The sequence below is a fragment of the Lepidochelys kempii genome, chromosome 3, assembly GCF_965140265.1.
Source record: "Lepidochelys kempii isolate rLepKem1 chromosome 3, rLepKem1.hap2, whole genome shotgun sequence".
NCBI lineage: Eukaryota > Metazoa > Chordata > Testudines > Cheloniidae > Lepidochelys > Lepidochelys kempii.
This window is the reverse complement of record NC_133258.1, coordinates 123,904,329-123,920,191: the sequence shown is the minus strand read 5'-3', so window position 1 is coordinate 123,920,191 and position 15,863 is coordinate 123,904,329.

Sequence of the window (15,863 nt, the reverse complement as noted above, 5' to 3'; positions counted from 1 at the left end):
CGTCAGCTGTTCGCTGCCTTTGGAGCGATACGAAAACATTTCTTCACCATGTAAAGGAATCTTGAGATAAGGGCGTCTCTTATTCACACACATCGAGGAGCGTGCGGTTCTTTCGAGGGGCCACCACAGGGAATTACATCTTGAAGTCCGTACTTAGTTTTTATTCTCACTACAGCAAAACTCCTCTTGGTATCAGTCCTAATTAAGAACTGAATAAGGATTTAGGGATTGGGCACATTATTAACAACCCATCAGGCTACCCGGATAATAGTAAATGACATTCATCCCTCATTAAAATGTCCTTTTATACAATTTGCCCTATATTATGAAAAAAAGGAAGAAATGGAGATTACCTCTTTCACCAGACGTGAGACCACACACTTATGATGTATAGGAAACAGGACCCCATTGAAGCCAAAGATAGTTTTGCCATTTACACCAGCAGGGCCAGGATTTCACCCATGGTCTAGTGCAGCATTTCTCAAATGCAGCCACTGTAGCCGCATGTGGCCACCAGGGGCTTTTCTTGCAGCCTCAGCCTCCTTAGTTTGGACTAAGGAGCAGGGGCCAAAGCAGGTGGCCCCTCCCCAGGGGCTACCACCATGGTTGTGCCCCACCTCCCTCTGGAGACACACAAGCTGGAGGAGCAAGCAGTTAGTGAGTTCCCCCACCTTCCCAGGAGTGGTGGGGATGGGCTTCAGCCCTGGGGTGGCAGGCGGCAGACTCCAGCTATGGGGCTTCGGGCCCTGTCCCCTGGGTGTGGGGCTTTGGGCTTCTTTCTCTGGCTATGTGGTGGCTGGTTCTGTCCCCGAGCTTCCCCGCCCCCCACCCCCATCACCCCTGGCCCCTGCTGCCTCTGGATCCACCTCCCCATCCAGGACTTAATTCATCCCCGAGCTTGCAGGGGCTGAGTAAGTTTGCTGTGAAAAGTGATATTAACAAACATACAAATATCACTTTTCACAAGAGACTTACTTATATGTAGCAAGTCTAAAAAAAACCCAAAACCCAACAACCCAAAAAAGCAAAAGAAACAACAAGAAAAAAGACAAGAATGTTCAAAGCACCTTATTTGTGCTTCTATTCTGTTTTGGTCCAGTAAAGAATAGAGACAACCTTACATTAGTTGTATTATTGAGTCTGCAACAACAACAACAAAAACCTACATAGATAAACTATAATGATTTGGACATGTACATGTACATATTTATTTGTTTTCCTAAAGTTAATTAAGTATTTTAGGAAAAATTGTCAGAGAGGCCACCAGCAAGCGTTGGTGGCTGCACTCTGAGGCCACCAAAAAATGTGTCGTGAGAACTCCTGGTCTAGTGATTCCAGCACAGAACCAGGGGTCATAACTTCTTGAATTCTAATCCTGCCTCTGATAGTGACTTTCGGTGGGCCTGCCCACATTCAAATAAAAGGTGCTTTTAACATGTGTTAGTTTAGGCTTTGTCCACACTAGCACTTTTGTCGGTAAAACTTCTGTCTGTAAAAAAACACATCTCTGAGCGACATTCATTTCACCAACAAAAGCACTTGCGTGGACAGCGCTATGTCAGCACTAACCCTGCTCATTGGGGGTGGTTTAATTATGTCGGGCAGGAGAGCTCTCTCCTGCCAGCAAAGAGCGGCTACATGGGAGACCTTAGAGTGGCACAGCTGTAATGATACAGCTGTGCCACTGTAAGGGCTTGTCTACACTGTGAAGCGTGCTGAAGTTTTGATCTTGCAGTTGACCAAACTGAGGTTGTAAGGTTCTAGGAGGTGTCTGTCCATAGCAGCAATGGTAGGACTGAACTGGAATGTTCAATTTATCTAGAGTCTATGGTGAAAGAGAACTTACTTAACAAGAGATCCACAAGAAATTAGGCAAGACTTAAGCACCTATATCACTGGTATATATATTTAAAAAGCCCTAACAATATAAGAGTCATAAATACCTTTGATCAGTAAGTTCCTTTTTTTTTTAAGCCTACCAGGGCTCTGAAATCAAGAAAATGAAAGAAGTATCTGCTTCTTGTAGCGTACACAGGAAAATAATGACAATTATTGGGAGATAGATTTAACAGCTGTTGATGCAACAAATGCTCTTCAATCAGTTGCACGGGAGACATTGAAGGTAATATTATTTCTGGGTCATAGGCAAATTGAAGTGTTTTAAGGAAGGTAGTCTTATAGAAATGGGTTCACTGAGAATGCTTAGTATGTATGCCAAGAACTTCCTGATGGTCAGGTGCCATAAGCCCGTTTAAGTCCCTAGCTGCTGCTGTCATGTGACTATCAGAATCTCAGTTTTCATTACATATAGTAAGTGAATAGCCCTCATGGCTGGGAAGAAACATTTGAAAATGTGCCCTGAGTATAATGGATGAAGGGATGCCTGCCTGTGTCTGCAAAGAGCTGGAAACAATAGATCTGAGAGGTGTGAGCTGCCCCTCGTGCCTCAATGGGGCATTAAGTCCAAAACACACTGCACTGGGGGGCCCATCACAAGACTCCGTCTGTGACATGAGAATAGTGCAATGGGTCTGACCCAGCCACCCAGGGGGGAAGAAGAGTGACAGTGGAAGCCTGCAGCTACCTTGCAGCTTCTACAGGAAGGGAGCCCCTGTACTACTCCTAGGAGTGGGGTGACGCCATGCTATGCCCTTGCCTCTCTGGGAGGAGTAGGAAGGAAGTCCCTTTACCAACTAGACACCAGGTGCAAGCCATGGCCACAGTACAGGGGCAAGTCCAACATGAGCCTTGTGTTGCAGTGAGTAGCGCACTGGCTTGCCTTAATCTGGCACTGCTGAGAGCACCTGCAGGGAAGGGTAAAATCAGCAGCACTGTCCATGCACTGAGGCTTCGGGATAGATTTTCAAAGGCACAAACAGCAGTTAGGTGCCTAACTCCCATCTGACTTTCAGTGGGAATTAGGCACCAAACTGCCATTTTTGCCTTTGAAATCTCTCTCTCTTTAGCCATAGTATTATTAAAAACGGCTTCCTCACTGACGCTGATATTGACTCTAGGCTACATAAGCCAAAACACTGAAGCGTGGCTATCCTCTGAAGCGTGACTTTAAAAGAAATCATGTTGAGTGTCCCTGTTGCTTCAATAATTCTAGGTCCAATTGTCTCCCTTTACAGTTTAACCCACTCGGGTGGTGGGAGCCGGGTGGTGTTTCAAGCTCTTAGCTCCGCAAACTCTGGGATCTGAAAGTCAAGTGATGTATATTCTTTTGGACAAAATGGACACTGCACCAAGTACCTGTGGGTCTGTTTTGAAACATGTATATTATTAAACAGGGTACCATTTCTAAAATCTATCTACTGACCTACCTCACTAACAATGGATTTAATTAATTACTACTATTATTTTTAATAAAACATCCCTATAGAACAAAAGCCATTTAAAAAAAAATCAAGTTTTGTTCTTTCTGACTCATGAATTATCACCAGCAATAAAGATTTAGCAAAGAGGAGCGAATTAACACCGGAAAAGAATCCTGTTCCATATTTAAACAATAGTAAAAAAGAGTGCCAGAAAAGCATGTCAGAACAATCTGACAGGAGTCTAAATGTACACAGACAACAAACCAGCTGAGTCAGAAAGTCCCGTTTTGCACACTCCTTTCTGAATAATAACTGCACTTTAAATTTGCCTCTCTGGTTCCACAGAAGGGTACCGTTTTTAAATTATTATTTGTTTTGTTATTTGGTAGATTTTACGATAAGCAAAGCAAATCGGGATTAATGAAAAAAAAATACTTTAAATTTAAAGTAACCAGAAAGTGTGCACGTCACCGGGGAGGGTGAGAAAAGTGAAGTTCGGAAATGAAGCTCAACTTTCTGCACTTTTTGGTCATACTAATCTGACTCTGACTAGCACAATCTGCAACATTTGCCCTGCCATAACCAGGAGGCCTTGGAAAAGAGAGAAGCAGCGTGCACAGTGGAGAAAAAAGCTGAAAGAGTTTTTAAGACTGGAACAGGAGTCAGTGCATGTTGACCCACTCATGTGACAGGAGTGTTGCCCTTTCTTGACCCTGACCTTTGGCAAGAGACAGAGTTCCATCTCTTACTCATACTACAGCATATCGTACGTGTGCTTTTTCATTCATGCAGTGTTGCTGTAGCCATGCTGGTCCCAGGATAACAGCAAGACTAGGTGGGTGAAGTAATATCATTTATTCGACCTATAAAATATTACTTCACCCACCTTGTCTCTCTCGTTCCTTCAGGCTCTTCTGCTCCTATTTTTTTAAATGTGAAATGAGCACTCTTTCTGAACCCATGATGAACTGGAGGCCAAGGAACGTGGGAGGGAAAATATGAATAAAAAAAATACCACTTTGAAAGGAACTGCTTGAAGAAGAAGCAGCTAAAATATAATGGTAAGAGGTCCTATTCATTTCTTAGTCAGGCAAAACTCCCTTGGACTTCAGTGGGAGTTTTGCCCATATGGGGAACAATCTAGTGCCCACTGAAGTCAGTAGGAGTCTTTCCATTGACTTCAATAGGCCCTGGGTCAGGCTTCTAAGGAGTAAGCTGTAAATAGGATCAAATTTAGCTAAAGCCAGGGGCATCTAAAATTAGTGACTGGCAAACTCTGAAAGGATCAGTTCAAGTAAACACACAGTAATATGGAAGCTTATTGAAAACTTAGCTGACCTCCCAACAGACTGAGGTCTTCGCCCTTCCTTTACAGTCTGCGCACCAATGAGCAGACATTAGATACCTGATTTATGTTTGCTTGAAATCAGATAATAAAACCCTAGCATAAAACCCACCTCTCCAGGACTGATTAAAAGTGAAAAGCCTATCTCATTTAGATTCAATGGGATCTAAAAACTGGTTCATTTAACTTAAAACCATACAGATATTTTTAAAGGCTCTGTTCAAGCATTTTCCAACAAAAACAGAAATTGCAGAATTACGATATGTAAATATTCAGAATGATATTCAGTCAGAATATCCTCTACTTTAGAGGCAGCAAGGATCAAGCAGATCCTCAAGGATAATGCAGATTTGCATTTCATGGTGGGGAGTACAATGGGGAAGGAAAAGATCACACATACCAAGACATGCAACCTTTGCACAGCCAAAGACTTCAAAACTGATGCATTAAACAAATTAACTTTTTGGAATCACTATTGCTCTGTCAATTTAGACCTTCTCTGTAGATATCATATTGAGTTAGATTTTCATTTTTAAAAGTATCTCCATTTGCTATGTTCAACTCAGTCTTATCTAGGACTTTACTTGGGATGTTTTAATCTATAAATGATAAAGGTTGTGTTTTGCAAGCCATATAAACATAAGGATATTTTGAAACAGAAGGAACAGAGAAAACACATTTTTCCAGATCTGGCTAGAGCAACCCAGTTAAGTAGAGAAAGATTGTTGAACCCTAGATCAGAATTTATTTAATTAGATAGTAATGTGTCTGTAGTTCTCCAGCCAAATTATGAGATTCAGTTGAAGGCAAAACACATCTTTATGACAATGCTAAGAGATTTTTAATGAGCTTTTAAATAAAAGAAGTAGACACCGTAATGATAAGTTAAACGTTTCACCTGTTGAGACTGTCTCTCGCTCTGTGCTTGCTACATTTAAGGGTGCCAGAGTTACCAACGCTAGATAGCTTGGTTCTCATATAAATTAAATATTGGAAGCCAAACAGAAGGTAGCCCTCCTCATTAAAGCTGAGCCAATAATTTATTTATTTAGTTATGGTTCTGGGGCTAAACCCTTCCACACACACACACACACACACACCCCGAAAAAAATTTGGTTCAGACTGAACCAACGCTGAATTTTTTCAGGTTGTCTCTATGAAAGAAGAAAGACCCATAAGAAATTCATTTGGAAAGCACAGAACATGACATTTTCAAAACAAAATTTTCTCCCTCAGGACTGGCAGCTACTGTATGAAATTGACCTGCATGCAAACATGTCAATTTCACCTAGTAGCTGCCAGGGCTCTCAGGGTCTGCAGCTTGAGGCAGTGACACCATGCGGACTGGCCCAGGGTCAGGGACACCAGGGCTTCGACTCCCAGGCCAGCCTAGAGTCTAGAAGCCCTGCTGTACCTAGCCCCAGGACAGTCTATGTGGCAGGGTTGACCTGAAGCAACAGACCCTGGAAGTCCATCCCAGGAACTGCAGGCTCCAGTCTCTGCAGCAGTGAGCCTGGAAGCTCTGAGAGCCATGGGTCAAGTTGGGGTTCTCAGGGCTTTCAGTCTCCCTGACTCAGAACTGGGAGCCTGGAAGTCCTGAAAGCCCCTGCTCGAGCCAGGTCTCCCAGGTTCCTGGCTCAGCAGCAGGGAGCCTGGAAACCCTGGAAGCCCAGCCATATGGTCTGCCTCACAGATGGGGACTCCAGGAGCACCAGTGACAGCTCACCAGGTATCCGGGCCAAGAAACCCTGCCTTTCATTTGTTGAAAGCTCATTGAACCCAGAGGTTTTGGATGAAACTTCTTGGGCTTGATGAACTGGCATTTTCCAACAAAACTTTGATTTGTCATAAAATTTCCTACCAGCTCTACTCCTAATACATTTATTCACAAAGGGCCAGATGGGGGAGCCTTTACTCACCCTCATGAGCACTTGCTCACATGAGAGGTCCCTCTTTGCAGGGGTGGAAAACATGGCTTCCTGTCGTGACAGAACAATTTGGGTCAATCCATTCATGGAATGTTTACTCCTCAGGGGATATTCTGTTATTATGAGTGCATTGTCCTGGGGTAACTCCGAGATATTACAGCCCGAGTCCTACAACCTCTTGTCCGCAAGCAGACTACCACACCTGCATGGAAGTCTACCGCTGTCAATGGGGCTACACCCAGCCATGTACACAAGAGACAAGAAGCCTATAAAAGCTAACACAAGAACAGTCCCCTTCTATTTGCCATTTTCATCATTGATGAGCATGTACCCAGATGTTTTCTGAGAACTTTTTATTGACAAATTTTGGCAGTGACTGTAATATATTCTCTTTGTGCTTGATTGTGTATCAAGATTACATCAATATTTTATTGCTGTAACACCAATAAATGCAAAAATAAACCAAAAAATTTCAAATTACTATTTTACGACAAAAATGGTGAAAAATGCAAAAACTGTTTAATTTTCACTGACTGATAGTGAGTCGCATTTTGCAACCCTTACTCTGGCAAGCCTCCCATTGAGTCACAGCTAGGTTAAGGCCTTCAGGATTTGGTCCAGCATCAGGGAGTTTTAAGTAGCTAGGGCTCACAGTCCTGCTGTTAGATATGCATGCACACATGTCTTGTAAAATATTCGTAATGCATGAGCATGCACAAAGGCCTGAGCAGATTTCACATCATTCACACTAACATACGTGAAGTCAGGGTCAAACTCTTCGCTGTTACTGATTAAAAATATAAAATGACAAATCAGAAAGTAATTTGTGTTTCCCTCTCAAACAATCCCTAGCACGCATCTGCAGTGACTGGCTATAATTAAAGCTACTGGATTAATTAGGATTGACTATGATGTGGCTGTAATTAAAGTAAAATATTTTAGGAGAGATGTCAATATTCCAAATTAAATTGAAACAGAAAATCCAAGGCTGCTCTGCTTTAGAGGAAGCAGGTGGTTTTTTTTTGTTTTTAAAGTGATTTTCACTCGAAACTGGGAGTGAGGAGACATATTTTATCCTGGTTCTGTCACTGCCTTAGAATGTGAACTTGGGCAGTCACTCTACCTCTCTCTGATTCCATTTCCTCCTTCTTAAAAGTATGGAGAAAACCACCCAGCTTTGTGGAACACGTTGAGATGGTCAGATGGGCTGTGCATTGTGTATAGTATGTTTCTATAGTTATTATTAAATTGCAAAGTGTTCACTCCATATCAACCCTGGAACAGCAGAAGACTAAAGGTTTAACCCAGAAATGACCTATATAGAACGCTGCCTGACAGCTCAGAATTAGTTCAGTGGGAAGGGGACTAATTATTTCAGAGGAAGCATATTCTAAATGGCTTCATAAGGAAATTATTCACGAAGGTGACTCAGGAAAGGGAACTCTGATTAAAACTGTGGGCATCTGAACAGAATGAGTAAGGCCAGTTTCCAAGTCATCCGTCATTCATTCCTGTTACTTCTGGTTTAAGTGAAACGGGGGCAGCTAGTGTCATTTTTTTTTCAGACTAAAACAATTCACCCCCCCCCCCAAAAAACGAAAAGCGTCAGAACTTCACAAGAAAACTGCCAATCGTAGAGCAATTTCTACAGTGTGTCTAGATCATCTGACACAAGGTGACTGATCTTTTCTGCTGGTAGCGATAACTTTCTGGATGTGGGGGCTAATAAAAATGATATCGTGTAACATAGCAAGACGGAGCAACTGATAAGCCAATAAATTGTAACTGTCAATGAGTTTTCTTGTTAAGTTCAAACTAATACAGTAACATGACCAGCGACAGTCCCAGCAGGTTCAATCTCAGTGTCTGCAGGAACCATAAAATAGAATATATACGTGATCTTTTTGTGGATCAACAAGGTAACATACTCACAGATCAGTTATTCTCCCCTCTGTCACCCTCCCACCCCAGCTCTGTTACCTGTGTGCTGGAGCTATGCTCCTCCAGATTATAAAAGCAAAATAAGGCAGTACTGGGGCCAGTATTGGTGGAGACCATTAATGCTTCTTCCAGAGAGGGCAGGGTTGCATGCTTCCTTGAAGCAAGGTCATTAGGTCCCAGCTGCTTAAGATGCCATCGTGTTATACTATCATCTTTCTAGCTATTCCCCATCCCTAACGTGCTCTCTGTGGGGAAAATAATTGAGAAGGTGGTGGCAATTCTCTGCACTGGTATTAGCTGCAATTCTTGACTTTCCCTTGATTCCTTTCCATTGGTTTTTAGGTCCTTGGGTAGAATGGAGACTGTGTTGGTCTCAGTGGATGATGACCTCCTGGTAAGGGACTAAGATATTATGTCCATGAGTCGTCTTTTGAAGCTGTCAAAAGACTTAGATGCCATTGTACTATGAGGTTTTGTGGACAACTGCAGACCACAACAGAGGTGGGAAGGAATGCCCAAGGGGTTCCAGTCATATCTGTTATCAAATGGGGTAGTCCTGGGCAGTTTCTCCTTCACCCTGAAAACTCCCACATGCAGGGTTTTGCAGAGTACTAATCTGGCACTTCATTTGTGAAGCTGCTGACAGTGGCGTAGGGAAACAGTCTGAGATGGGGCGAGCTCAGTACGTAGAGTATACACTGATCTAAAAGTACATATTGTTCATCAAGCCAGGATGAAGCAGTATGGATAACTACTTAGGTCCTGGCTGAGATACGGACTTGCATGAAAGTAAGCTGGGTCAGGCTTAGGCTTAGGCTCAGGCTATCAGGAATCAGGGCCTGCAGCAGAGTCAGTCTCTGGGCAAACTAGCAAGCACAGTAGTAGGCTGCTTGATTGGCTACATCGCCTGATTGGTTGGAAGAATCAGCAGACGGGCTCTTAACACAGCAACAGTTCAATAATGGCTCAAAGCTTTCGCCCATGGTAGTGATAGCTCTTGCTTGTTCCCACTCCAGATAATGTGACCCTGACCCTCAGGTCCAATTCCTGACCTCTGATTTTGGCTCTGACCCTTAGCTCTGGTCTCTAACTCTGGGCTCTAATTACTGGCTACTGACTCCTGCGCCAACCACTAGACATGCCCCTGGAAGTGGATTAGGGGGTTGTGGGGCCCTGGGCTAGAGCAAGTGGGGGCCTCTCCCCAGCCCTTCTGCCTGCAGTCCCTCCTATCCCCCTCCCCAGTGGTTCTGTCAGCCCCGGGTGGCAGGGGCTTGTGCAGAAGGCCCATACACACCCGGGAGGTGGGGATAAGGGGTCTGCCAGAGTCCTGCCACCCAGGTTCTCCTTCCACCACCTCCTCAATCTCCAACTGGGAGGCAACCCAGGCTCGGGCTCTCCTCCCACCCCATCCCACAAGTCCCTCACCTGGAGGCAGCGGGGCTCCAGCTGTCATCCCCGTGGTAGGCAGCAGCTGCCCAGAAGTAAGGGTGGCAATGGGGCGCTAAGTCTGCTGTGAAAAGTGATATTGACAAATATCACTTTTCGCATTACCATCTTGACTTCTGTGCTGCTGCTGGCATGGTGCTGCCTTCAGAGCTGGGCACCCAGCCAGCAGCCACTGCTCTCAGCTCTGCCTTCAGAGCTGGGTGGTGGTATATGTATTGGGGGGGTGGGGGTGGAAGGGAGCATAAATGACTACAAAGAAGGGGGGCCCAATCAACTAAGTTTGAGAACCACTGTTTTGGGGGAACTAATTTTTTTTGTTAACACTTTGGGTTGGTAACCCTGTATATGTTAAATGACGCTAGGCCCAGCCTCAGCAATAAAGTTGAGCATGCGCTTAAGTGTACACCTGTGTAACCACGCACATAAGTGCTATGCTGAATCAAGGCATTAGACTGAGTGCCCCCCATCAGCCCCAGAGGTGGTCCTTTTGTGTCAGACTTGAGGCATAATGGCAGGGCAGTGTAGGGAATTTTCACTGACGCTGCTCACATGTGTTCTAATAGCAGACTTGCTTCCAGAGCTGTCAATCATTCACTGGCATTAAATTCACTAAATAACTTTTAAAATAAATAAAACCCATAATACGAAATTAGTTGAGTGCATGAATATAATGCTGCTTCTTATAAAAATGTGTGCTGTATGAATTTTCAGCCAATCCTATCCCCACTTTGAAATCTTTTCCCATTATCATAAATCAAAAGGCATTGCTTGGTTTAAATCACTTGCTGTTTGAAGATGAATCACCCTTGATTTGCTGAGTTTTGCTTATGGTAGGAAGAAAAACTTGCAAAAACTCTACACCGGTAAAAATTCCTGGTCTCATGCTGCATGAAAAAGAACCACACAGCTTTAAAACTTAATCTAGCAAGCAACATAAAAATGAAACAACTGTGATTTAGAAAAAAAAAATCCCATCGGGGGAGCTAGTAATCTACAGTTTGGTCCAGAGAATGTGTACACAGCAGTCTAGCAAGAGAGATCCCAAGTTCTAATTACCATGTGGAGATGTGTCGTGGAATGTTTAATCTGAACTAGAGGCCTATATCTAAACGATTTTCTCTAACATCTGTCCCTCTGGATAAGAAACTACTAAACATCCCACACTGGATTGTGCAGAGTCACAGGTTTTATAACAATGGGTATTTTACGTGTAAATGACTGATATCGAATTCAACCAAAAGAGTCACTGCTGTAGAATTGCCCACTGAGGTCTTCCTGAGACCATGTCTTCTGCTGACAGAGTCAGCCAACTGGTGTTTGATTTCCCCTCTGCCCCACCCCAGCACAATTAGATTCTTGCCACCTTTTCCAAAGTCAGAAAAAATGAGTCCATTTAAAAAGTCAGTTGAATAAACTGATGAGCCCAATAGTCTGGAACAGCAAAACAGATCACGAGTTGGTGTAAATCATCCCTAGGGGGAAAACACAGAAGAAATATGTTGCACGCAGTAGTATCTAGGCTTGTTCTGTGCGGAAAAACTCTCATAAGAAAAGAAACAAGCAAAAATAAAACAGGCTTCATTCTTTATGGCTCCCATTAGCTAGAACCCCTCATGGCAATACCCATCAATTTAACTTCTGGATGTCTGGATACTAGCCAGGGAGCACTCAGCTTCCATATGCTCAGCAAAGAGCACAACAGCAACTAGGCAATGCTGTTGTCAGGCTAGCTTGGTAAATCACAGCATAGTTCTTTGGAAGCCCAATTTCTTAAACTTGCTGCTCTACTTTGAGAAGTCACCCTCTAAAATTAGCACAGTTTAGTAACTCAGACTCATGGACTTCAAGGTCAGAAGGGACCATCATGATCATCTAGTCTGACCTCCAGCACATTGCCAGCCACAGAACCTTCCCCACCCACTCTTGTAGTAGGCCCATAATCTCTACCTGAGCTACTGAAGTCCTCAAATCTTGATTTAAAAACTTCACTCATCCTCATTCTGCTACTCTAACTATATGAAATCTGGAGACATACCTGAACTATCTTGCTATCCTCAGCTCCTCTAGTCACATTTTTGGCCCCCACCTACATCTAATGGTAGGGGGCTATAGAGAAAACAGAAAAAGGTTTACTACAAGTGGCAACTAAGGTATTTTTATACTACATAAGAATGGCCATGTTGCGTCTGAGCAATGTTCATCTAGCCCAGTATTTGACAATGACCAATGCCACGTGCTTCAGAAGGAATGAACAGAACAGGGTAATTATCAAATGACCCATCGCCTTTGTACGCTCACAGCTACAGCTGTCCTGCTATAGCACCGTGGTATAGATGCTTCCTACATCTACAGATTTTTTCCCCCATTTTTAGTTAATCCAACTCGCCAAGAGATGGTAGCTAGGTCGATGGAAGAATTCTTCCATCGACCTAGCTTCATCTACAGTAGAGGGAGAGGTCAACCTACCTATGTTGCACAGGGTGCAAAATCTGTCATAGCTCTGAGCAACATAACTAGGCTGATCTAATTTTTAGGTGTAGATGAGGCCTAATTATTAATTTTCCTCAGGAGACAATATTGTCAGGAAAAATGAGAACAGGGGTCAGAAACTTCTGAATTCTAATCCTGGCTCTGTCACTGACTGGCCTCATGGCCTTAGGTAAGTCATTTCACCTCAGCCTCACTTTTCTCCCAGCTGTAAAATGGAGACAATACAGACAGTTGTCAGGATTAGTATTAGTGCTTCTTACATTCAGAGTACCTAGTGTTATTGTGTCAACCTAGAATCCTGTACTGTTACACATCCTGGTCCTCTTTGGATAGTGGAGAGTTACACTGGTGGCATATTGACTACTGCATTTTGTTTCCAGGAACTCTATCAAAATAGAGCTTTATTTTTCTTTTCCTAATCCTAGGGCAGTTATCTGAAGCACTTGGAAAATCTTAGTCTCACTAGCTTTGATCTACCATTGCTGCCATGTGGCCAGTCTACTGCTTTCAAGCAGCAAATCATGCTCACTAGATGAATCCCGCTACTATGCCAACTCTGGTGGTGGGTTTTGTACTAAGAATACTATTCACTGGAAATTAAAATGAGATTAATGTGGTCATGGTGTCCACTAGTTTTTATGAATGCCCCCTTGTTGTCATTATAGTGACAATAAGCACTGGAAATTGCCTGTTGGATTATACTTCTTAGCATCTTTAACAGGAAATTGGGTGTGTCTTGTAGAGGGAGAATAGGGGAAGGGGAGACAGCATGATGGATTGTTAGCAGAACACACCAATAGTCTGTTTCCTTAAGGGGAAAAATGAATCCCATAAATTCACAATATACCAGAGAATACCAGCAAATTTCACATATGCCAAAACAGCCATCAGTTAACAATGACCTGTGGTCACTGCTGTCTTGAATTCAAATAGAGGTCAAAGGGGGGTTGTAATTAATTTTGGAGCCTGACTCATTGCATTTCAGGATCAAATATTTTGTTTCACTCTAGGGTAGTTTATTCTTGCCTTAAAACTGAATGTCCATATTAGCTGAAGGGTTCTCTTTCTACTCACCTGTTGATAACAGGGATTGATTAGCCTTTCAGAAACCAGCTCTTGGTGAGTCTGTTGTAACCTCCTCCTGAAGAAGTCACTCTGCTGAACTAAGCTTTTCCCTATTTCTATTATTATGAAATCTTAGCATCTACACAGCAATGTTCATAATCGAGCTACTTTACATAGACATGAACACTCAGAAGTCTATTAGCTTCCATTTACAGATAAGAAAACTGAGGCAAAGGAATTAAGCAAATTGCCAAAAGCCACAAAGGGAGTCAGAATCCAAACCAGAAGGAAAACTAGGGTTCCTATTATTGAGACCCCAGGACAACTCTCCCTTTCCGAACCACAAGCTGATTCAGATATCACATTCACTGGTGTAATTCCATTGATTTTAAGAGTTACACCTGATTTACACCAGGGTCAGTGAACTCAGAATGAGATTGTAAGACTCACAATTAGAAAATTCTCTATTGATAAGAAAAATAATTGTATTCCTTTCTGCTCTCATTTTCCCCATTAATGATCAATTTTCTCCAGACTTTTTCAGCACAGTAGAGTTTTGCAAATCTCAAGTTAAGCAAGAATTTTTCAAATTTAAAAGTCCTCCATTATCATGGTGTAGCATGATGTCTTAGTAGAGAACATGCATGGAATGTGGTTTGACAGAACAGCTTACAACAAAACGGATCTTGGCCTCTTGCTTTTTCCACTTTTTCTCATTTTCTATCTCCCTATAATAATGACCGATATTTAGTTTTTATCTTTTCAGTGAGAGCTCCCTTCCTCTGAGTAGCTTTGACATCCTCATCATGAAGAAATCCTGTATCTAATATCATCTCAGGTGATGAGAGGAATCCTAGGGCAGTTACTGGAGGCACCTGGAAATCCTAGGGCAGTTATTAGAGGCACCTGGAAAACTTCAGTCTCACTCATGGGCGGTGGGTGAACCATGGGGCCCGGCCCTCCCACCCCCCTTCCACTACCAAAGCCAAAAGGCCCCCCCCGCAACCACTAGCCCCCTCACCCCCCACCCCTGGGCCACCCGAGCACCTCCAGTGTCCCAGGCGGGCAGCACACCCCCCACACACTACCCCGGAGCACCGGGCAGGCACTATGCACCCCCCAACCCCAGAGCACCGGGCAAGCAATGCACTCCCCCCAACCCCAGAGCACCATGCAGGTGGCACATGTCCCGCCCCCCCCAACCAACCCTGGAGTGCCAGGCAGCACGGCACCAGCCACCCCAAGTCTCGACCACAGGCCAGCCACCCTAGCCCCAGCCCCACCCAGCAGGCTTCTCAGAAGAGGAGGCAGCCTGCCTGGGCTGGGGCAACTAGCGGCAAGCAGGAGGGGTCTTTGGGACAGAACATGGGCGGAGCCATGCTGGGCTGTTTGGGGAGACACAACCTTCCCCAGCCGATGCTATGCACCTCCCATGGTCTCACTAGCTTTGTTCTACCACTACTGCCAGGTGGCCAACCTAGGAAATCCTAAATTTTACCTTGAGAATTTTAGCAAAGCATTGAGGGATATTTTTACAGATTCTTAAAATGCTGTTCTACTCTGAAAGGTAGTTATGTACAAATGGCCCCTTCTTACTCAGCAGATCTGCTCCCTGCATGTACTCTGCTATGGTTCAGATGACTTATAGTAACTAAAATAAAACATTTACTTCTTTTTGCCCCTCTGTTAGCACTCTAAAACTTTAGTGTGTTTCAAGTCTTTATTCACCTTCTTTGTCTTCTCTCACTACAGAAGTCTCTGTAGGAAAGATTAATAAATCCCCATTAACAGCATAAAACAAATCCACAGAAACCAAAATCGTTGGCAGCCAGACTGTCAAAAATCAGTTTTGTAAGAAGCCTGTTCATTAAATTACAAGGTGAATAAATTCCCCCTATTGCTGGCTGCCAGATCATCAGAGCCTTCTCTGTGTCTTCCCCACCTCTGGGCTCTGTCACCTGGCTGGAAGGATTCCCATATCTTTGCCTGTTCTATGGTCAAATGGGAAAACAACCCAAAACAAAAACCAAAAACAAACTTGCTTAGTTGTAAGTTACAACAAGCAACATCCTTCCTGCCTCTGCTTTTAGGAGAACAAAGATAGTGAAATATTAGCAATTTCACACATGCTTTCCCTGGAGCTCTTGAGGTAGGTTTGTGATGGAAATAGTCTCTCCATCTGGTTCAGACTGCTGGCCAGGACCCCTGATGCAGCAAAACCAGACTTGTTTACAAACCTCCACTGAGGCCTGTGCACGGTCAGTGTTCGTGTTGGGGCTGCCTGCGCTGCCAATGGCATCAGTCCAGGTGTTGTCACAGCCATTGAAA